Consider the following 24,385-nt stretch of genomic DNA (forward strand, 5'->3'; position numbering starts at 1 on the left):
TTGTGGATAGAGATTTGAAGATTGCAGATTGAGTATTGGGTAATGAAAACTGTGAATTGATGATATTCTATTGAGGATTGAGGATTGACAACAGATTGTAGAGGACTGAGGGCTGAAGATTGAGGATTCAGTATTGAGGACTTAGGATTGAGGTTTGAGGACTGAGGATTGAAGATTGAGTATTGAGGACTGAGTTTTGAGGATTGAGGATTGAGTATTGAGGATTGAGGATGGAAGACTGAGGATTGGGTGTTGAGGATTGAACGTTGAGGATTGAAGATTGAAGATTGAATATTAATGATTGAAGATTGAGGATTGAGGATTGAGGGTTGTGGATTGAGGACGAAGACTGAGGGTTGAGTATTTGTGTTTGAAGTCTGAGGATTGAGCGTTGAGGATTGAGAATTGAGGATTGAGGATTGAGGATTGAAGATTGAGGATTCGGTATTGAGGATTGAAGAATGAGGATTGAGGAGTGAGGACTGAGGATTGGGGATTGCAGTTTGAGTATTGAGGATTGAAGATTGAGGATTGAGGATTGAGGATTGAGGATTGAGGATTGAGGACTGAGGATTGAAGATTGAGTATTGAGGACGAGGACTGAGGGTTGAGTATTGATGGTTGAGGTCTGAGGATTGAGGATTGAGGATTGAGAATTGAGGACTGAGGATTGAGGATTGAAGATTGAGGATTGGGTGTTGAGGATTGAAGAATGTGGATTGAGTATTGATTATTGAGGATTGAGGATTGAAGATTGACTATTGAGGATTGAAGACTGAAGACTGAGGACTGAGGATTGAGGGTTGAGGGTTGAGGGTTGAAGATTGAGGATTGGGTATTGCGGATTGAACATAGAGGATTAAAGATTGAGGATTGGGTGTTGAGGATAGAAGAATGAGGATTGAGGATTGAGGATTGAGGATTGAGGATTGAGGATTGAAGGTTCAGTATTGAGGATTGAAGATTGAGAATTGAGGATTGACGATTGAGGATTCAAGATTGATTATTGAGGATTGAAGATTGAGGATTGAGGACTGAGTATTGAGGATTGAGGATTGAGGATTGAGGATTGAGGATTGCAGTCTGAGGATTGGGTATTGATGGTTGAACATTGAGGATTGAGGATTGAAGATTGAGTATTGAGGATTGAAGATTGACGATTGAGGATTGAGAATTGAGGATTGAGGATTGAGGAATGATCATTGAAGATTGAGTATTGAGGATTGAACGTTGAGGATTGTGGATTGAGGATTGATGATTGAGGATTGAATATTGACGATTGGGGACTGAGTGTTGAGGGTTGAGTGATGAGAATTGATGTTTGTGGATAGAGATTTGAAGATTGCAGATTGAGTATTGAGTAATGAAAACTGTGTATTGATGATATTCTATTGAGGATTGAGGATTGACAACTGATTGTAGAGGACTGAGGGCTGAAGATTGAGGATTCAGTATCGGGGATTCAGGATTGAGGTTTGAGGACTGACGATTGAGGATTGAGGATTGTGGATTGAGAATTGAGGATTGAGGATTGAAGATTGAGCATTGAAGATTGAGGATTGAAGAATGAGGATTGAGGATTGAGGATTGAGGATTGAGGATTGAGGGTTGAGGATTGAGGATGAGGGCTGAGGTCTGAGGATTGAGGTTTGAGGTCTGAGGACTGAGAATTGAGGGTCGAGAATTGAGGATTGAGGATTGAGGATTGAAGATTGAGGATTGGGTATTGAGGATTGAAGAATGAGGATTGAGGATTGAGGATTGGGGATTGAGAATTGAGTATAGAAGATTGAGTATTCAGGATTGGAGATTGGTGATTGAGGGTTGAGGATTGAGGATAGATGATTGAAGATTGAGGACTGGGGACTGAGAGTTGAGGGTTGAGTGATGATAATTTATGATTGTGGATAGAGATTTGAAGATTTCAGGTTGAGTATTGAGTATTGAAACCTGTGAATTAAGGATATTCTATTGAGGATTGAGGATTGACAACTGATTGTTGAGGACTGAGGTCTGAAGACTGAGGATTCAGGTTTGAGGATTCAGGATTGAGGTTTGAGGACTGAGGATTGAGGATTGAGGATTGAGGTTTGAGGATTGAGGATTGAGGATTGAGGATTGAAGATTGAGGTATGGGTATTGAGGATTGAACATTGAGGACTGTGGATTGATTATTGAGGATCGAGAATTGAGGACTGAGGATTGAGGATTGAAGATTGAGGATTGGGTGTTGAGGATTGAGGGTTGTGGATTGAGGACGAGGACTGAGGGTTGGGTATTGATGTTTGAGGTCTGAGAATTGCGGATTGAGGATTGAGGATTGAGAACTGAGGACTGAGGATTGAGGATTGAAGATTGAGGATTGGGTGTTGAGGATTGAAGAATGTGGAGTGAGGATTGAGGATTGAGGATTGAGGATTGAAGATTGAGTATTGAGGATAGATGGTTGAGGATTGCGGAATGAGGATTGAGGATTGAGTATTGAGGGCCGAGGATTGAAGATTGAAGATTGAGGACTGAGTATTGAGGATAGAGTGTTGCGAATTGATGGTTGTGAACTGACATTTGAAGATTGTAATTGAGGATTGAGTGTTGAAAGCTGAGAATTGAGGATTTTCTATTGAGGGCTGAGAGTTGAGGATTGAGGATTGAGGATTGAGGATTGATGGTTGAGGATTCAGGATTGACGATTCAGGTTTGAAGATTGAGGATTGAGGACCGACGATTGAAGATTGAGGACTGAGTACTGAAAACTGAGAATTGAGGATATTATATTGAGGACTGAAGATTGAGGACTGAGGATTGAGGATTGAGGATCAAGGGTTGAGGATTGAGAGTTGTTGATTTAAGATTGAAGATAGAGGATTGAGCATTGAGGGTTAAATATTCAGGACTGTGGGTTGAGGTTCGAGTGTTAAGAATTGATGTTTGAGGTTTGAGATTTGAAGATAGAAGATTGTGGATTGAGTATTCATAACTGAGAATTGAGGATATTCTACTGAGGACTGAGGTTTGAGGATTGAGGATTGAGGATTGATGGTTGAGACTGTGGGTTGAGGATTGAGCGTTGAGGATTGAGGATTGAATATTGAGGATTGAGGATTGAAGATTGAGGATTGAGGATTGATGTAGAAGATTGAGTATTGAGGATTGAGGATTGATGACTGAGGATTGAGGATTGAGGATTGAAGATTGAGTATTCAGGATTGAGGATTGAGGCTTGAGGCTTGAGGATTGAGGATTGAAGATTGAGTATTGGGGATTGAGGATTGAGGATTGAGGATTGAGTATTGTGGATTGAGGATTGAGGATTGTGGATTGTGGATTGAGTGTTGAGGATTGAAGATTGAGTATTGAGGATTGAAGGTTGAGTATTCAGGATTGAAGATTGACGATTGAGTATTGAAGATTGACGATTGATGACTGAGGATTGAGGATTGAGGATTGAGGATTGAGGATTGAGGATTGAAGATTGAAGATTGAGGATTGAGGATTGAAGATTGAGGATTGAGGATTGAGGATTGAGTATGGAGGATGCGGGCTGAGGGTTGAGGATTGAGGTTTGAGTATTGAATACTGAGAATTCAGGATATTCTATTGAGTATTGAGAATTCAGGATTGATGGTTGAGTATTGAGGATTGAAGGTTGATGATTGAGTATTGAGGATTGTGGATTGAGGATTGAGGGTTGAGGATTGAAGGTTGAGTATTCAGGATTGAAGATTGACGATTGAGTATTGAAGATTGAGGATTGATGACTGCGGATTGAGGATTGAGGATTGAGGATTGAGGATTGAGGATTGAAGATTGAAGATTGAGTATTGAGGATTGAAGATTGAGGATTGAGGATTGAGGATTGAGGATGGAGGATGAGGGCTGAGGGTTGAGGATTGAGGTTTGAGTATTGAATACTGAGAATTCAGGATATTCTATTGAGTATTGAGAATTGAGGATTGATGGTTGAGTATTGAGTATTGAGGATTGAGTATTGAGGATTGAAGATTGAGGTTTGAGGATTGAGGATTGAGAAGTGAGGATGAGGACTGAGTGTTGAGGATTGAGGTTTGAGGAACGAGGATTGAGGATTGAGAATTGACGACTGAGGATTGACGATTGAGTATTGACGATTGAGTATTGAGGATTGAGGGTTGATGACTGAGGATTGAGGATTGAGGACTGAGGATTGAGGATTGAGGATGATTGCTGAGGGCTGAGGATTGAGGTTTGCGGACTGAGGACTGAGGATTGAGGATTGAGAATTGAGGATTGAGGATTGATGGTTGAAGATTGAGGATTGGTTATTGAGGATTGAAGAATGAGAATTGAGTGTTGAGGGTTGAGGACTGAGGATTGCAGATTGGGTATTGAGGATTGAGGATTGATGATTGAGGATTAAGGATTGAGGATTGGGGATTGAGGATTGAGGATTGAAGGTTGTGTCTTGAGGATTGAAGATTGACGTTTGAGGATTGAGGATTGAGAATTGAGAATTGAGGATTGAGGGTTGAGGATTGAGGACGAGGACAGACGGTTGAGGATTGAGGTTTGAGGTTTGATGATTGAGGATTGAGGACTGAGGTTTGAGGATTGAGGATTGAGGAAGGAGGATGAGGGCTGAGGGTTGAGGATTGAGGTCTGAGTATTGAATACTGAGAATTCAGGATATTCTATTGAGTATTGAGAATTGGGGATTGATGGATGAGTATTGAGGATTGAGGATTGAGTATTGAGGATTGAAGATTGAGGTTTGAGGATTGAGAATTGAGAATTGAGGATGGAGGATAGAGGATTGAGGATTGAGGATTGGGTATTGAGGATTGAAGAATGAGGATTGACGATTGAGGATTGGGAATTGGGGACTGAAGATTGAGTATTGAGGATTGAAGGTTGATGATTGAGTATTGAGGATTGTAGATTGAGGATTGAGGGTTGAGGATTGAAGGTTGGGTATTGAGGATTGAACATTGAGTATCGATGATTGACGATTGAGGACTGATGATTGAGGATTGAGGACTGAGGTTTGAGGATTGAGGATTGAGGAAGGAGGATGAGGGCTGAGGGTTGAGGATTGAGGTCTGAGTATTGAATACTGAGAATTCAGGATATTCTATTGAGTATTGAGAATTGGGGATTGATGGATGAGTATTGAGGATTGAGGATTGAGTATTGAGGATTAAAGATTGAGGATTGAGGATTGAGGACTGAAGATTGAGGACTGAGTGTTGAGTGTTGAGTGATGCGAATTGATGTTTGTAGACTGAGATTTGAAGATTGAAGATTGGGGATTGATTACTCAAAACTGTGAATTGAGGATATTCTAATGAGGACTGAGGATATACAATTGATTGTTGAGGACTGAGGGCTGAAGATTGAGGATTCAGGACTGAGGATTCGGGATTGAGGTTTGAGGACGAGGACCGACGGTTGAGGATTGAGGTTTGAGGATTGAGGACTGGGGATTGAGGATTGAAGATTGAGGATTAAGGATTGAGGATTGGGGATTGAGGATCTAGGATTGGAGATTGATTATTCAGGATTCAAGATTGAGGATTGAGGATTGAGGATTGATAATTGTGAATTGAGGATGAGGACTGAGGCTTGAGGATTGAGGTTTGAGGAATGAGTATTGAGGATTGAGGATTGACAATTGATTTTTGAGGACTGAGGGCTGAAGATTGAGGATTCAGGATTGAGGATTCGGGATTGATGTTTGAGGACTGAGGATTGAGGGTTGAGTATTGAGGATTGAGGATTGGGGATTGAGGATTGAAGATTGAGTATTGAGGATTGAAGATTGAGGATTGAGGATTGAGGATTGAGGATTAAGTATTGAGGACAGAAGACTGAGGTTTGGGGACTGAGGATTGAAGATTGAGGGTTGAGGATTGAGGATTGAGGATTGACGCTTGAGGATTGAGGATTGAGGATGGAGGATAGAAGAGAGAGGACTGAGTATTGAGGATTGAAGAATGAGGATTGAGGATTGAGGATTGAGGATTGAGGATTGAAGACTGAGTATAGAGGATTGAGAATTGAGGATTGAGGATTGAGGATTGAGTATTGAGGATTGAAGATTGGGGATTCAGGATTGAGGATTGAAGATTGAGGATTGGGTGTTGAGGATTGAAGAATGAGGATTGAGGATTGAGAACTGAGGATTGAGGATTGAGGATTGAGGATTGAGGATTGAGGATTGAATATTGATGATTGAAGATTGAGGATTGAGGATTGAGGGTTGTGGATTGAGGACAAGGACTGAGGGTTGAATATTGATGTTTGAGGTCTGAGGATTGAGGATTGAGGATTGAGAATTGAGGATTGAGAATTGAGGATTGAAGATTGAGGATTGGGTATTGAGGATTGAAGAATGAGGATTGAGGATTGAGGATTGAGGATTGAGGATTGAGGATTAAAGATTCCAGATTCAGTATTGAGGATTGAAGACTGAGTAATGAGGATTGGGGACTGAGTGTTGAGGGTTGAGTGATGAGAATTGATGTTTGTGGATAGAGACTTGAAGATTGCAGATTGAGTATTGAGTATTGAAAACTGTGAATTGATGATATTCTATTGAGGATTGAGGATTGACGTCTGATAGTCGAGGTCTGATGTCTGAAGATTGAGGATTCAGGTATGAGGTTTGAGGACTGAGGATTGAGGATTGAGGATTGAGGCTTGAGGATTGAGGATTGAGGATTGAGGATTGAATATTGAGGATTGGGTTTTGAGGATTGAAGAATGAGTGTTGAGGATTGAAATATGTGAAATGCGGATATTCTATTGAGTATTGAGGATTGACAGTTGATTTTTGAGGACTGAGGGCTGAAGATTGAGGATTCAGGATTGAGGATTCGGGATTGTGGTTTGAGGACTGAGGATTGAGGGTTGAGGATTGAGGATTGAGGATTGAGGATTGAAGATTGAGTATTGAGGATTGAAGATTGAGGATTGAGGATTGAGGATTGAGGATTAAGTATTGAGGATAGAAGATTGAGGATTGGGGACTGATGATTGAAGATTGATGGTTGAGGATTGAGGATTGAGGATTGACGCTTGAGGATTGAGGATTGAGGATGGAGGATAGAAGGGAGAGGACTGGGTTTTGATGATTGTATAATCAGGATTGAAGATTGCAGATTGAGTATTGAGGATTGAAGACTGAGTATTGAGGATTGAGGATTGAGGATTGAGGATTGAGGATTGAGGATTGAGGATTGAGGATTGAAGATTGAGTATTGAGGATTGAAGACTGACGATTGAGTATTGAGGATTGAGGATTGAGGATTGAGGATGGAGGATAGAAGAGAGAGGACTGAGTTTTGAGGATTGAAGTATGAGGATTGAAGATTGCAGATTGAGGATTGAAGATTGAGGATTGGGTGTTGAGGATTGAAGAATGAGGATTGAGGATTGAGGATTGAGGATTGAGGATTGAAGATTGAGTATTGAGGATTGAAGATTGAGGACTGAGGATTGAGGATTGAGGATTGAGGATTGTGGATTGAGGATTGAAGATTGAGTATTGAGTGTTGAAGGTTGCGAAATGAGGATTGAGGTTTGAGGATTGAGGATTAAAGATTGAGGATTGAGGATTGAGGATTGAGGATTGAGGATTGAGTATTGAGGATTGAAGATTGAATATTGATGATTGAAGATTGAGGATTGAGGATTGAGGGTTGTGGCTTGAGGACGAGGACTGAGGGTTGAATATTGATGTTTGATGTCTGAGGATTGTGGATTGATGATTGAGGATTGAAGATTGAGTATTGAGGATTGAAGATTGAGGATTGAGAATTGAGTATTGAAGATTGAGGATTTGGGACTGAGGATTGAAGATTCAGGATTGATGATTGAGGATTGAGGATTGAAGATTGAGGATTGGGTATTGAGGATTGAAGAATGAGGGTTGAGGATTGAAATATGTGAGTTGAGGATATTCTATTGAGTATTGAGGATTGACCATTGATTTTTGAGGACTGAGGGCTGAAGATTGAGGATTCAGGATTGAGGATTCGGGATTGTGGATTGAGGACTGAGAATTGAGGGTTGAGGATTGAGGATTGAGGACTGAGGATTGAGGATTGAAGAGTGAGTATAGGGGATTGAAGATTGAGGATTGAGGATTGGGGATTAAGTATTGAAGATAGAAGATTGAGGATTGGGGACTGAGGATTGAAGAGAGACGGTTGAGGATTGAGGATTGAGGATTGACGCTGGAGGATTGAGGATTAAGGATGGAGGATAGAAGAGAGAGGACTGAGTTTTGAGGATTGAAGAATGAGGATTGAAGATTGCAGATTGAGTATTGAGAATTGAAGACTGAGTATTGAGGATTGGGGATTGAGGATTGAGGATTGAGGATTGAGGATTGAAGATTGAGAATTGAGGATTGAAGACTGACGATTGAGGATTGAGGATTAAGGATTGAGGATTGAGGATTGAAGATTGAGTATTGAGGGTTGAAAATTGAGGATTGAGGATTGAGGATTGAGGATTGAGGATTGAGGATTGAGCATTGAATATTGAGTATTGAGGATTGAAGATTGAGGATTGAGGATTGAGGATTGAGGATTGGGGATTGAGGATTAAGGATTGAAGATTGAGGATTGGGGATTGAGGATTGACAATTGAGGTTTGAGTATTGAGGATTGAGAATTGAGGATTGATTATTGAAGATTGAGTATTGAGGATTGAAGATTGTGGATTGAGGATTGAGGATTGAGGATTGAGGATGAGGGCTGAGGGTTGAGGATTGAGGTTTGAGGACTGAGGACTGAGGATTGAGGATTGCGAACAGAGGTTTGAGGATTCAGGATTAAAGATTGAGCATTGGGTATTGAGGATTGAAGCATGAGGATTGAGGATTGAGGAATGAGGATTGAAGATTGAGGATTGAGGATTGAGGATTGAGGATTGAATATTGAGTATTGAGGATTGAAGATAGAGGATTGAGGATTGAGGGTTGAGGATTGAGGACGAGGACTGACGGTTGAGGTTTCAGGTTTGAGGATTGAGGATTCAGGATTGAGGACTGAGGATTGAGGATTGAGGATTGAGCATTGAGGATTGTAGATTGAGGACTGGGGACTGAGGATTGGGGATTGAGGATCTAGGATTGGAGATTGATTATTGAGAATTGAAGATTGAGGATTGAGGATTGAGGATTGAGAATTGAGAATTGAGGATGAGGACTGAGGGTTAGGATTGAGGATTGAGGAACGAGAATTCAGGATTGGGGATTGAGGACTGAGGATTGACGATTGAGTATTGAAGATTGAGGATTGATTACTGAGGATTGAGGATTGAGGATTGAGGATTGAGGATTGAAGATTCAGTATTGAGGATTGAAGATTGAGAATTGAGGATTGAGGATTGAACATTGAGGAATGAGCGTTCAGGGTTGAGTGATGAGAATTGATGTTTGTGGATAGAGATTTAAAGATTGCAGATTGAGTATTGAGTATTGAAAACTGTGACTTGAGGATATTCTATTGGGGATTGAGGATTGACAACTGATTGTTGAGGACTGAGGGCTGAAGGTAGAGGATGCAGGATTAAGGGTTCAGAATTGAGGTTTGTGGACTGAGGACTGAGGATTGAGGAATGAGGTTTGAGGATTGAGGATTGAGGATTGAGGATTGAATATTGATGATTGAAGATTCAGGATCGAGGGTTGAGCGTTGTGGGTTGAGGACGAGGACTGAGGGTTGAGTATTGATGTTTGAGGTGTGAGGATTGAGGATTGAGGTTTGAAAATTGAGGATTGAGGATTGAGGATTGAGGATTGAAGATTGAGTATTGGGTGTTGAGGATTGAAGAATGAGGATTGAGGATTGAGGATTGAGGATTGTGGATTGAAGATTGAGTATTGAGGATTGCAGATTGAGGATTGAGGATTGAGGATTGAGGATTGAGGGTTGTGGATTGAGGACAAGGACTGAGGGTTGAATATTGATGTTTGAGGTCTGAGGATTGAGGATTGAGCATCGAGAGTTGAGGATTGAGGATTGAGGATTGAGGATTGAGGATTGGGTATTGAGGATTGAAGAATGAGGATTGGGGATTGAGGATTGAGGATTGAAGACTGATGATTGGGAATTGAGGATTGACAATTGAGGATTGAGTATTGAGGATTGAGAACTGAGGATTGATTATTGAAGATGGAGTATTGAGGATTGAAGATTGAGTATTGAGGATTGAGGATTGAGGATTGAGGATGAGGGCTGAGGGTTGAGGATTGAGGTTTGAGGACTGAGGACTGAGGATTGAGGATTGAGAATAGAGGATTTAGGATTGAGGATTGAAGATTGAGGATTGGGTATCGAGAATTGAAGAATGAGGATTGAGGATTGAGGATTGAAGATTGCGGATTGAAGATTGAGGATTGAGGATTGAGGATTGAGGATTGAATATTGAGTATTGAGGATTGAAGATAGAGGATTGAGGATTGAGGGTTGAGGATTGAGGACGAGGACTGACGGTTGAGGATTGAGGTTTGAGGATTGAGGATTGAGGGTTGAGGACAGAGGACTGAGGATTGAGGATTGAGAATAGAGGATTTAGGATTGAGAATTGAAGATTGAGGATTGCGTATTGAGGACTGATGAATGAGGATTGAGGATTGAGGATTGAGGATTGCGGATTGAAGATTGAGGATTGAGGATTGAGGACTGAGGATTGACGATTGAGTATTGAAGATTGAGGATTGATTACTGAGGATTGAGGATTGGGGATTGAGGATTGAGGTTTGAGGACTGAGGATTGAGGATTGAAGATTCAGTATTGAGGATTGAAGACTGAGAATTGAGGATTGAGGATTGAACATTGAGGACTGAGCGTTCACGGTTGAGTGATGAGAATTGATGTTTGTGGATAGAGATTTGAATATAGCAGATTGAGTATTGAGTATTGAAAACTGTGACTTGAGGATATTCTATTGGGGATTGAGGATTGACAACTGACTGTTGAGGGCTGAGGGCTGAAGATTGAGGGTGCAGGATTGAGGATTCAGAATTGTGGTTTGAGGACTGAGGATTGAGGATTGAGGATTGAGGATTGAGGATTGAGGATTGAGGATTGAAGGTTGAGGATTGGGTATCGAGGATTGAACATTGAGGATTGAGGATTGAGTATTGAGGATTGAAGATTGAGGATTGAAGATTGAGGATTGAAGGTTGAGGATTGGGTGTTGAGGATTGAAGAATGAGGATTGAGGATTGAGGATTGAGGATTGAGGATTGATGATTGAGTATTGTGGATTGAAGATTGAGGATTGAGGATTGAGGATTGAGGATTGAGGATTGAGGATTGAAGATTGAGTATTGAGGATTGAAGATTGAGTGTTGAGGATTGAGGATTGAGGATTGAGGATTGAGGATTGAGGATTGAAGATTGAGTATTGAGGGTTGAAGGTTGCGGATTGAGGATTGAGGATTGAGGATTGAGGATTAAAGATTGAGGATTGAGGATTGAGTATTGAGGATTGAGGATTGAGGATTGAAGATTGAATATTGATGATTGAAGATTGAGGATTGAGGATTGAGTGTTGTGGATTGAGGACGAGGACTGAGGGTTGAACATTGATGTTTGATGTCTGAGGATTGTGGATTGAGGATTGAGGATTGAAGACTGCGTATTGAGGATTGAAGATTGAGGATTGAGGATTGAGTATTGAAGATTGAGGATTTGGGACTGAGGATTGAAGATTGAGGATTGATGATTGAGGATTGAGGATTGAGGATTGAGGATTGAGGATTGAAGATTGAGGATTGGGTATTGAGGATTGAAGAATGAGGGTTGAGTATTGAAATCTGTGAATTGAGGATATTCTATTGAGGATTGAGGATTGACAATTGATTTTTGAGGACTGAGGGCTGAAGATTGAGGATTCAGGATTGAGGATTCGGGACTGATGTTTGAGGACTGAGGATTGAGGGTTGAGTATTGAGGATTGAGGATTGGGGATTGAGGATTGAAGATTGAGTATTGAGGATTGAAGATTGAGGATTGAGGATTGATGATTGAGGATTAAGTATTGAGGATAGAAGACTGAGGTTTGGGGACTGAGGATTGAAGATTGAGGGTTGAGGATTGAGGATTGAGGATTGACGCTTGAGGATTGAGGATTGAGGATGGAGGATAGAAGAGAGAGGACTGAGTATTGAGGATTGAAGAATGAGGATTGAGGATTGAGGATTGAGGATTGAGGATTGAAGACTGAGTATAGTGGATTGAGAATTGAGGATTGAGGATTGAGGATTGAGTTTTGAGGATTGAAGATTGGGGATTCAGGATTGAGTATTGAAGATTGAGGATTGGGTGTTGAGGATTGAAGAATGAGGATTGAGGATTGAGGACTGAGGATTGAGGATTGAGGATTGAGGATTGAGGATTGAGGATTGAACATTGATGATTGAAGATTGAGGATTGAGGATTGAGGGTTGTGGATTGAGGACAAGGACTGAGGGTTGAATATTGATGTTTGAGGTCTGAGGATTGAGGATTGAGGATTGAGAATTGAGGATTGAGGATTGAGGATTGAAGATTGAGGATTGGGTATTGAGGATTGAGGAATGAGGATTGAGGATTGAGGATTGAGGATTGAGGATTGAAGATTCCAGATTCAGTATTGAGGATTGAAGACTGAGTAATGAGGATCGAGGACTGAGGATTGAGGGTTGAGTATTGAGGATTGATGATTGAAGATTGAGGATTGAGGATTGAGGGTTGTGGATTGAGGACAAGGACTGAGGGTTGAATATTGATGTTTGAGGTCTGAGGATTGAGGATTGAGGATTGAGAATTGAGGATTGAGGATTGAGGATTGAAGATTGAGGATTGCGTATTGAGGATTGAAGAATGAGGATTGAGGATTGAGGATTGAGGATTGAGGATTGAAGATTGAGGATTGGGTATTGAGGATTGAAGAATGAGGGTTGAGTATTGAAATCTGTGAAATGAGGATATTCTATTGAGGATTGAGGATTGACAATTGATTTTTGAGGACTGAGGGCTGAAGATTGAGGATTCAGGATTGAGGATTCGGGATTGATGTTTGAGGACTGAGGATTGAGGGTTGAGTATTGAGGATTGAGGATTGGGGATTGAGGATTGAAGATTGCGAATTGAGGATTGAGGTTTGAGGATTGAGGATTAAAGATTGAGGATTGAAGATTGAGGACTGAGGATTGAGTATTGAAGATTGAGGATTTGGGACTGAGGATTGAAGATTGAGGATTGATGATTGAGGATTGAGCATTGATGATTGAGGATTGAGGATTGAAGATTGAGGATTGGGTATTGAGGATTGAAGAATGAGGGTTGATGATTGAAATATGTGAATTGAGGATATTCTATTGAGTATTGAGGATTGACAATTGATTTTTGAGGACTGAGGGCTGAAGATTGAGGATTCAGGATTGAGGATTCGGGATTGTGGTTTGAGGACTGAGAATTGAGGGTTGAGGATTGAGGATTGAGGATTGAGGATTGAGGATTGAAGATTGAGTATAGGGGATTGAAGATTGAGGATTGAGGATTGAGGATTAAGTATTGAGGATAGAAGATTGAGGATTGGGGACTGAGGATTGAAGATTGATGGTTGAGGATTGAGGATTGAGAATTGACGCTTGAGGATTGAGGATTAAGGATGGAGGATAGAAGAGAGAGGACTGAGTTTTGAGGATTGAAGAATGAGGATTGAAGATTGCAGATTGAGTATTGAGGATTGAAGACTGAGTATTGAGGATTGGGGATTGAGGATTGAGGATTGAGGATTGAGGATTGAGGATTGAAGATTGAGAATTGAGGATTGAAGACTGACGATTGAGGATTGAGGATTGAGGATTGAGGATTGAGGATTGAAGATTGAGTATTGAGGGTTGAAAATTGAGGATTGAGGATTGAGGATTGAGGATTGAGGATTGAGTATTGAGCATTGAATATTGAGTATTGAGGATTGAAGATTGAGGATTGAGGATTGAGGATTGAGGATTGAGGATTGAGGATTAAGGATTGAAGATTGAGGATTGGGGATTGAGGATTGACAATTGAGGTTTGAGTATTGAGGATTGAGAATTGAGGATTGATTATTGAAGATTGAGTATTGAGGATTGAAGATTGTGGATTGAGGATTGAGGATTGAGGATTGAGGATGAGGGCTGAGGGTTGAGGATTGAGGTTTGAGGACTGAGGACGAGGACTGACGGTTGAGGATTCAGGTTTGAGGATTGAGGATTCAGGATTGAGGACTGAGGGTTGAGGATTGAGGATTGAGCATTGAGGATTGTAGATTGAGGACTGGGGATTGAGGATTGAAGATTGAGTATTAAGGATTGAGGATTGGGGATTGAGGATCTAGGATTGGAGATTGATTATTGAGGATTGAAGATTGAGGATTGAGGATTGAGGATTGAGAATTGAGAATTGAGGATGAGGACTGAGGGTTAGGATTGAGGATTGAGGAACGAGAATTCAGGATTGGGGATTGAGGACTGAGGATTGACGATTGAGTATTGAAGATTGAGGATTGATTACTGAGGATTGAGGATTGAGGATTGAGGATTGAGGATTGAAGATTCAGTATTGAGGATTGAAGACTGAGAATTGAGGATTGAGGATTGAACATTGAGGAATGAGCGTTCAGGGTTGAATGATGAGAATTGATGTTTGTGGATAGAGATTTAAAGATTGCAGATTGAGTATTGAGTATTGAAAACTGTGACTTGAGGATATTCTATTGGGGATTGAAGATTGACAACTGATTATTGAGGTCTGAGGGCTGAAGGTTGAGGATGCAGGATTGAGGGTTCAGAATTGAGGTTTGTGGACTGAGGACTGAGGATTGAGGAATGAGGTTTGAGGATTGAGGATTGAGGATTGAGGATTGAATATTGATGATTGAAGATTCAGGATCGAGGGTTGAGGGTTGTGGATTGAGGACGAGGACTGAGGGTTGAGTATTGATGTTTGAGGTCTGAGGATTGAAGATTGATGGTTGAGGATTGAGGATTGAGGATTGACGCTTGAGGATTGAGGATTGAGGATGGAGGATAGAAGAGAGAGGACTGAGTGTTGAGGATTGAAGAATGAGGATTGAGGATTGAGGACTGAGGATTGAGGATTGAGGATTGAAGACTGAGTATAGAGGATTGAGAATTGAGGATTGAGGATTGAAGATTGAGTATTGAGTATTGAAGATTGAGGATTCAGGATTGAGGACTGAAGATTGAGGACTGAGTGTTGAGGGTTGAGTGATGAGAATTGATGTTTGTGGCTTGAGATTTGAAGATTGAAGAACGGGGATTGAGTATTGAAAACTGCGAATTGAGGATATTCTATTGAGGATTGAGGATTGACAATTGATTGTTGAGGACCGACGGCTGAAGATTGAGGATTCAGGATTGAGGATTCCGGATTGAGGTCTGATGACTGAGGATTGAGGGTTGAGGATTGAGGATTGAGGATTGACGCTTGAGGATTGAGGACTGTGGATGGAGGATTGAAGAGAGAGGACTGAGTATTGAGGATTGAGTGTTGAGAATTGCTGTTTGAGGACTGAGATATGTTTATTGAATTTTGTGGATTGAGTATTGAACCATGAGATTTCAGGGTATCCTATAGAGTATTGAGAAATGAGGATTGATGGTTGACTATTGAGGATAGATGGTTGAGTGTTGTGTGTCGAATATTGAGGATTGAGCATTGACGATTGTGGATTGAGGATTGAAGATTGAGGATTGGGGATTGAGGACTGGCGATTGAGGATTCAGTATTAAGGATTGAGAATTGAGGATTGAGGATTGAGGATTGAGTATTGAGGATTGAAGATTGAGGATTGAGGATTGAGGACTGAGGATTGAGGATGAGGGCTGAGGGTTGAGGATTGAGGTTTGAGGACTGAGGACTGAGGATTGAGGATTGAGAATTGAGGATTCAGGATTGAGGATTCGGGATTGATGTTTGAGGACTGAGGATTGAGGGTTGAGTATTGAGGATTGAGGATTGGGGATTGAGGATTGAAGATTGAGTATTGAGGATTCAAGATTGAGGATTGAGGATTGAGGATTGAGGATTAAGTATTGAGGATAGAAGACTGAGGATTGGGGACTGAGGATTGAAGATTGAGGGTTGAGGATTGAAGGTTGAGGATTGGGTATTGAGGATTGAACATTGAGGATTGAGGATTGAGTATTCAGGATTGAGGATTGAGGATTGAAGATTGAGGATTGAAGGTTGAGGATTGGGTGTTGAGGATTGAAGAATGAGGATTGAGGATTGAAGATTGAGTTTTGAGGATTGAAGATTGAGGATTGAGGATTGAGGATTGAGGATTGAGGATTGAGGATTGAAGATTGAGTATTGAGGATTGAAGATTGAGGATTGAGGATTGAGGATTGAGGGTTGAGGATTGAGGATTGAGGATTGAAGATTGAGTATTGAGGGTTGAAGATTGCGGATTGAGGATTGAGGATTGAGGATTAAAGATTGAGGATTGAGGATTGAGTATTGAGGATTGAGGATTGAAGATTGAAGATTGAATATTGATGATTGAAGATTGAGGATTGAGGATTGAGTGTTGTAGATTGAGGACGAGGACTGAGGGTTGAGGATTGAGGTTTGAGGATTGAAGATTGAGGATTGAGGTTTGAGGACTCAGGATTGAGGATTGAGGATTGAGGATTGAGGATTGAGGATTGAGGATTGAAGATTGAGGATTGGGTATTGAGTATTGAACATTGAGGATTGAGGGTTGAGTATTGCGGATTGAGGATTGAGGATTGAAGATTGAATATTGATGATTGAAAGTTGAGGATCGAGGATTGAGTGTTGTGGATTGAGGACGAGGACTGAGGGTTGAGTATTGATGTTTGAGATCTGAGGATTGAGGATTGAGCATCGCGAATTGAGGATTGAGGATTGAGGATTGAAGATTGAGGATTGGGTATTGAGGATTGAAGAATGAGGATTGGGGATTGAGGATTGAGGATTGAAGACTGAGGATTGGGGATTGAGGATTGACAATTGAGGATTGAGTATTGAGGATTGAGGACTGAGGATTGATTATTGAAGATGGAGTATTGAGGATTGAAGATTGAGTATTGAGGATTGAGGATTGAGGATTGAGGATGAGGGCTGAGGGTTGTGGACTGAGGATTGAAGATTGAGGGTTGAGGATTGAAGGTTGAGGATTGGGTATTGAGGATTGAACATTGAGGATTGAGGATTGAGTATTGAGGATTGAGGATTGAGGATTGAAGATTGAGGATTGAAGGTTGAGGATTGGGTGTTGAGGATTGAAGAATGAGGATTGAGGATTGAAGATTGAGTATTGAGGATTGAAGATTGAGGATTGAGGATTGAGGATTGAGGATTGAGGATTGAGGATTGAAGATTGAGTATTGAGGATTGAAGATTGAGGATTGAGGATTGAGGATTGAGGATTGAGGATTGAGGATTGAGGATTGAAGATTGAGTATTGAGGGTTGAAGATTGCGGATTGAGGATTGAGGATTGAGGATTGAGGATTAAAGATTGAGGATTGAGGATTGAGTATTGAGGATTGAGGATTGAGGATTGAAGATTGAATATTGATGATTGAAGATTGAGGATTGAGGATTGAGTGTTGCGGATTGAGGACGAGGACTGAGGGTTGAGGATTGAGGTTTGAGGATTGAAGATTGAGGATTGATGTTTGAGGACTCAGGATTGAGGATTGAGGATTGAGGATTGAGGATTGAGGATTGAGGATTGAAGATTGAGGATTGGGTATTGAGTATTGAACATTGAGGATTGAGGGTTGAGTATTGAGGATTGAGGATTGGGGATTGAAGATTGAATATTGATGATTGAAGGTTGAGGATCGAGGATTGAGTGTTGTGGATTGAGGACGAGGACTGAGGGTTGAGTATTGATGTTTGAGATCTGAGGATTGAGGATTGAGGATTGAGAATTGAGGATTGAGGATTGAGGGTTGAAGATTGAGGATTGGGGGTTGAGGATTGTAGAATGAGGATTGAGGATTGAGGACTGAGGATTGAGGATTGAAGATTGAGTATTGAGGATTGAGGATTGAGTATTGAGGATTGAGGATTGCGGATTGAGGATTGAGGATTGAGGATTGAGTATTGAAGATTGAGTATTGAGGTTTGAAGATTGAGGATTGAGGATTGAGGATTGGGGATTGAGGATTAAAGATTGAGGATTGAGGATTGAGGATTGAGGATTGAGGACTGAGGATTGAGGATTGAAGATTGAATATTGATGATTGAAGATTGAGGATTGAGGATTGAGGTTTGTGGATTGAGGACAAGGACTGAGGGTTGAATATTGATGTTTGAGGTCTGAGGATTGAGGATTGAGCATCGAGAATTGAGGATTGAGGATTGACGATTGAAGATTGAGGATTGGGTATTGAGGATTGAAGAATGAGGATTGGGGATTGAGGATTGAGGATTGAAGACTGAGGATTGGGGATTGAGGATTGACAATTGAGGATTGAGTATTGAGGATTGAGGACTGAGGATTGATTATTGAAGATGGAGTATTGAGGATTGAAGATTGAGTATTGAAGATTGAGTATTGAGGATTGAGGATTGAGGATTGAGGATGAGGGCTGAGGGTTGAGGATTGAGGTTTGAGGACTGAGGATTCAGGATTGAGGATTGAGAATAGAGGATTTAGGATTGAGGATTGAAGATTGAGGATTGGGTATCGAGAATTGAAGAATGAGGATTGAGGATTGAGGATTGAAGATTGCGGATTGAAGATTGAGGATTGAGGATTGAGGATTGAGGATTGAATATTGAGTATTGAGGATTGAAGATAGAGGATTGAGGATTGAGGGTTGAGGATTGAGGACGAGGACTGACGGTTGAAGATTGAGGTTTGAGGGTTGAGGTTTGAGGTTTGAGGACAGAGGACTGAGGATTGAGGATTGAGAATAGAGGATTTAGGATTGAGAATTGAAGTTTGAGGATTGGGTATTGAGGATTGATGAATGAGGATTGACGATTGAGGATTGAGGATTTGGGATTGAAGATTGAGGATTGAGGATTGAGGACTGAGGATTGACGATTGAGTATTGAAGATTGAGGATTGATTATTGAGGATTGAGTATTGGGGATTGAGGATTGAGGTTTGAGGACTGAGGATTGAGGATTGAAGATTCAGTATTGAGGATTGAAGACTGAGAATTGAGGATTGAGGATTGAACATAGAGGACTGAGCGTTCAGGGTTGAGTGATGAGAATTGATGTTTGTGGATAGAGATTTGAAGATAGCAGATTGAGTATTGAGTATTGAAAACTGTGACTTGAGGATATTCTATTGGGGATTGAGGATTGACAACTGATTGTTGAGGGCTGAGGGCTGAAGATTGAGGGTGCAGGATTGAGGATTCAGAATTGTGGTTTGAGGACTGAGGATTGAGGATTGAGGATTGAGGATTGAGGATTGAGGATGGAGGATAGAAGAGAGAGGACTGAGTGTTGAGGATTGAAGAATGAGGATTGAGGATTGAGGACTGAGGATTGAGGATTGAGGATTGAAGACTGAGTATAGAGGATTGAGAATTGAGGATTGAGGATTGAAGATTGAGTATTGAGGATTGAAGATTGAGGATTCAGGATTGAGGACTGAAGATTGAGGACTGAGTGTTGAGGGTTGAGTGATGAGAATTGATGTTTGTGGCTTGAGATTTGAAGATTGAAGAACGGGGATTGAGTATTGAAAACTGCGAATTGAGGATATTCTATTGAGGATTGAGGATTGACAATTGATTGTTGAGGACCGACGGCTGAAGATTGAGGATTCAGGATTGAGGATTCCGGATTGAGGTCTGATGACTGAGGATTGAGGGTTGAGGATTGAGGATTGAGGATTGACGCTTGAGGATTGAGGACTGAGGATGGAGGATTGAAGAGAGAGGACTGAGTATTGAGGATTGAGTGTTGAGAATTGCTGTTTGAGGACTGAGATATGTTTATTGAATTTTGTGGATTGAGTATTGAACCATGAGATTTCAGGGTATCCTATAGAGTATTGAGAAATGAGGATTGATGGTTGACTATTGAGGATAGATGGTTGAGTGTTGTGTGTCGAATATTGAGGATTGAGCATTGACGATTGTGGATTGAGGATTGAAGATTGAGGATTGGGGATTGAGGACTGGCGATTGAGGATTCAGTATTGAGGATTGAGAATTGAGGATTGAGGATTGAGGATTGAGTATTGAGGATTGAAGATTGAGGATTGAGGATTGAGGACTGAGGATTGAGGATGAGGGCTGAGGGTTGAGGATTGAGGTTTGAGGACTGAGGACTGAGGATTGAGGATTGAGAATTGAGGATTCAGGATTGAGGATTCGGGATTGATGTTTGAGGACTGAGGATTGAGGGTTGAGTATTGAGGATTGAGGATTGGGGATTGAGGATTGAAGATTGAGTATTGAGGATTGAAGATTGAGGATTGAGGATTGAGGATTGAGGATTAAAGATTGAGGATTGAGGATTGAGTATTGAGGATTGAGGATTGAAGATTGAAGATTGAATATTGATGATTGAAGATTGAGGATTGAGGATTGAGTGTTGTAGATTGAGGACGAGGACTGAGGGTTGAGGATTGAGGTTTGAGGATTGAAGATTGAGGATTGAGGTTTGAGGACTCAGGATTGAGGATTGAGGATTGAGGATTGAGGATTGAGGATTGAGGATTGAGGATTGAGGATTGGGTATTGAGTATTGAACATTGAGGATTGAGGGTTGAGTATTGCGGATTGAGGATTGAGGATTGAAGATTGAATATTGATGATTGAAAGTTGAGGATCGAGGATTGAGTGTTGTGGATTGAGGACGAGGACTGAGGGTTGAGTATTGATGTTTGAGATCTGAGGATTGAGGATTGAGCATCGCGAATTGAGGATTGAGGATTGAGGATTGAAGATTGAGGATTGGGTATTGAGGATTGAAGAATGAGGATTGGGGATTGAGGATTGAGGATTGAAGACTGAGGATTGGGGATTGAGGATTGACAATTGAGGATTGAGTATTGAGGATTGAGGACTGAGGGTTGATTATTGAAGATGGAGTATTGAGGATTGAAGATTGAGTATTGAGGATTGAGGATTGAGGATTGAGGATGAGGGCTGAGGGTTGTGGACTGAGGATTGAAGATTGAGGGTTGAGGATTGAAGGTTGAGGATTGGGTATTGAGGATTGAACATTGAGGATTGAGGATTGAGTATTGAGGATTGAGGATTGAGGATTGAAGATTGAGGATTGAAGGTTGAGGATTGGGTGTTGAGGATTGAAGAATGAGGATTGAGGATTGAAGATTGAGTATTGAGGATTGAAGATTGAGGATTGAGGATTGAGGATTGAGGATTGAGGATTGAGGATTGAAGATTGAGTATTGAGGATTGAAGATTGAGGATTGAGGATTGAGGATTGAGGATTGAGGATTGAGGATTGAGGATTGAAGATTGAGTATTGAGGGTTGAAGATTGCGGATTGAGGATTGAGGATTGAGGATTGAGGATTAAAGATTGAGGATTGAGGATTGAGTATTGAGGATTGAGGATTGAGGATTGAAGATTGAATATTGATGATTGAAGATTGAGGATTGAGGATTGAGTGTTGCGGATTGAGGACGAGGACTGAGGGTTGAGGATTGAGGTTTGAGGATTGAAGATTGAGGATTGAGGTTTGAGGACTCAGGATTGAGGATTGAGGATTGAGGATTGAGGATTGAGGATTGAGGATTGAAGATTGAGGATTGGGTATTGAGTATTGAACATTGAGGATTGAGGGTTGAGTATTGAGGATTGAGGATTGGGGATTGAAGATTGAATATTGATGATTGAAGGTTGAGGATCGAGGATTGAGTGTTGTGGATTGAGGACGAGGACTGAGGGTTGAGTATTGATGTTTGAGATCAGAGGATTGAGGATTGAGGATTGAGAATTGAGGATTGAGGATTGAGGGTTGAAGATTGAGGATTGGGGGTTGAGGATTGTAGAATGAGGATTGAGGATTGAGGACTGAGGATTGAGGATTGAAGATTGAGTATTGAGGATTGAGGATTGAGTATTGAGGATTGAGGATTGCGGATTGAGGATTGAGGATTGAGGATTGAGGATTGAAGATTGAGTATTGAGGTTTGAAGATTGAGGATTGAGGATTGAGGATTGGGGATTGAGGATTAAAGATTGAGGATTGAGGATTGAGGATTGAGGATTGAGGACTGAGGATTGAGGATTGAAGATTGAATATTGATGATTGAAGATTGAGGATTGAGGATTGAGGTTTGTGGATTGAGGACAAGGACTGAGGGTTGAATATTGATGTTTGAGGTCTGAGGATTGAGGATTGAGCATCGAGAATTGAGGATTGAGGATTGACGATTGAAGATTGAGGATTGGGTATTGAGGATTGAAGAATGAGGATTGGGGATTGAGGATTGAGGATTGAAGACTGAGGATTGGGGATTGAGGATTGACAATTGAGGATTGAGTATTGAGGATTGAGGACTGAGGATTGATTATTGAAGATGGAGTATTGAGGATTGAAGATTGAGTATTGAAGATTGAGTATTGAGGATTGAGGATTGAGGATTGAGGATGAGGGCTGAGGGTTGAGGATTGAGGTTTGAGGACTGAGGATTCAGGATTGAGGATTGAGAATAGAGGATTTAGGATTGAGGATTGAAGATTGAGGATTGGGTATCGAGAATCGAAGAATGAGGATTGAGGATTGAGGATTGAAGATTGCGGATTGAAGATTGAGGATTGAGGATTGAGGATTGAGGATTGAATATTGAGTATTGAGGATTGAAGATAGAGGATTGAGGATTGAGGGTTGAGGATTGAGGACGAGGACTGACGGTTGAAGATTGAGGTTTGAGGATTGAGGTTTGAGGTTTGAGGACAGAGGACTGAGGATTGAGGATTGAGAATAGAGGATTTAGGATTGAGAATTGAAGATTGAGGATTGGGTATTGAGGATTGATGAATGAGGATTGACGATTGAGGATTGAGGATTTGGGATTGAAGATTGAGGATTGAGGATTGAGGACTGAGGATTGACGATTGAGTATTGAAGATTGAGGATTGATTATTGAGGATTGAGTATTGGGGATTGAGGATTGAGGTTTGAGGACTGAGGATTGAGGATTGAAGATTCAGTATTGAGGATTGAAGACTGAGAATTGAGGATTGAGGATTGAACATAGAGGACTGAGCGTTCAGGGTTGAGTGATGAGAATTGATGTTTGTGGATAGAGATTTGAAGATAGCAGATTGAGTATTGAGTATTGAAAACTGTGACTTGAGGATATTCTATTGGGGATTGAGGATTGACAACTGATTGTTGAGGGCTGAGGGCTGAAGATTGAGGGTGCAGGATTGAGGATTCAGAATTGTGGTTTGAGGACTGAGGATTGAGGATTGAGGATTGAGGATTGAGGATTGAGGATGGAGGATAGAAGAGAGAGGACTGAGTGTTGAGGATTGAACATTGAGGATTGAGGACTGAGGATTGAGGATTGAAGATTGAATATTGATGATTGAAGATTGAGGATTGAGGATTGAGGGTTGTGGATTGAGGACAAGGACTGAGGGTTGAATATTGATGTTTGAGGTCTGAGGATTGAGGATTGTGCATCGAGAATTGAGGATTGAGGATTGAGGATTGAAGATTGAGGATTGGGTATTGAGGATTGAAGAATGAGGATTGGGGATTGAGGATTGAGGATTGAAGACTGAGGATTGGGGATTGAGGATTGACAATTGAGGATTGAGTATTGAGGATTGAGGACTGAGGATTGATTATTGAAGATGGAGTATTGAGGATTGAAGATTGAGTATTGAGGAATGAGGATTGAGGATTGAGGATGAGGGCTGAGGGTTGAGGATTGAGGTTTGAGGACTGAGGATTCAGGATTGAGGATTGAGAATAGAGGATTTAGGATTGAGGATTGAAGATTGAGGATTGAGGGTTGAAGATTGAGGATTGGGTGTTGAGGATTGTAGAATGAGGATTGAGGATTGAGGACTGAGGATTGAGGATTGAAGATTGAGTATTGAGGATTGAGGATTGAGGTCTGAGGATTGATGATTGAGGATTGAGAATTGAGGATTGAGGATTGAGGATTGAAGATTGAGGATTGGGTATTGAGGATTGAGGATTGAGGATTGAGGATTGAAGATTCCAGATTCAGTATTGAGGATTGAAGACTGAGTAATGAGGATCGAGGACTGAGGATTGAGGGTTGAGTATTGAGGATTGAGGATTGGGGATTGAGGATTGAAGATTGAGTATTGAGGATTGAAGATTGAGGATTGAGGATTGAGGATTGAGGATTAAGTATTGAGGATAGAAGACTGAGGATT

The sequence above is a fragment of the Calliopsis andreniformis genome, unplaced genomic scaffold (assembly GCF_051401765.1).
Source record: "Calliopsis andreniformis isolate RMS-2024a unplaced genomic scaffold, iyCalAndr_principal scaffold0135, whole genome shotgun sequence".
Lineage (NCBI taxonomy): Eukaryota > Metazoa > Arthropoda > Insecta > Hymenoptera > Andrenidae > Calliopsis > Calliopsis andreniformis.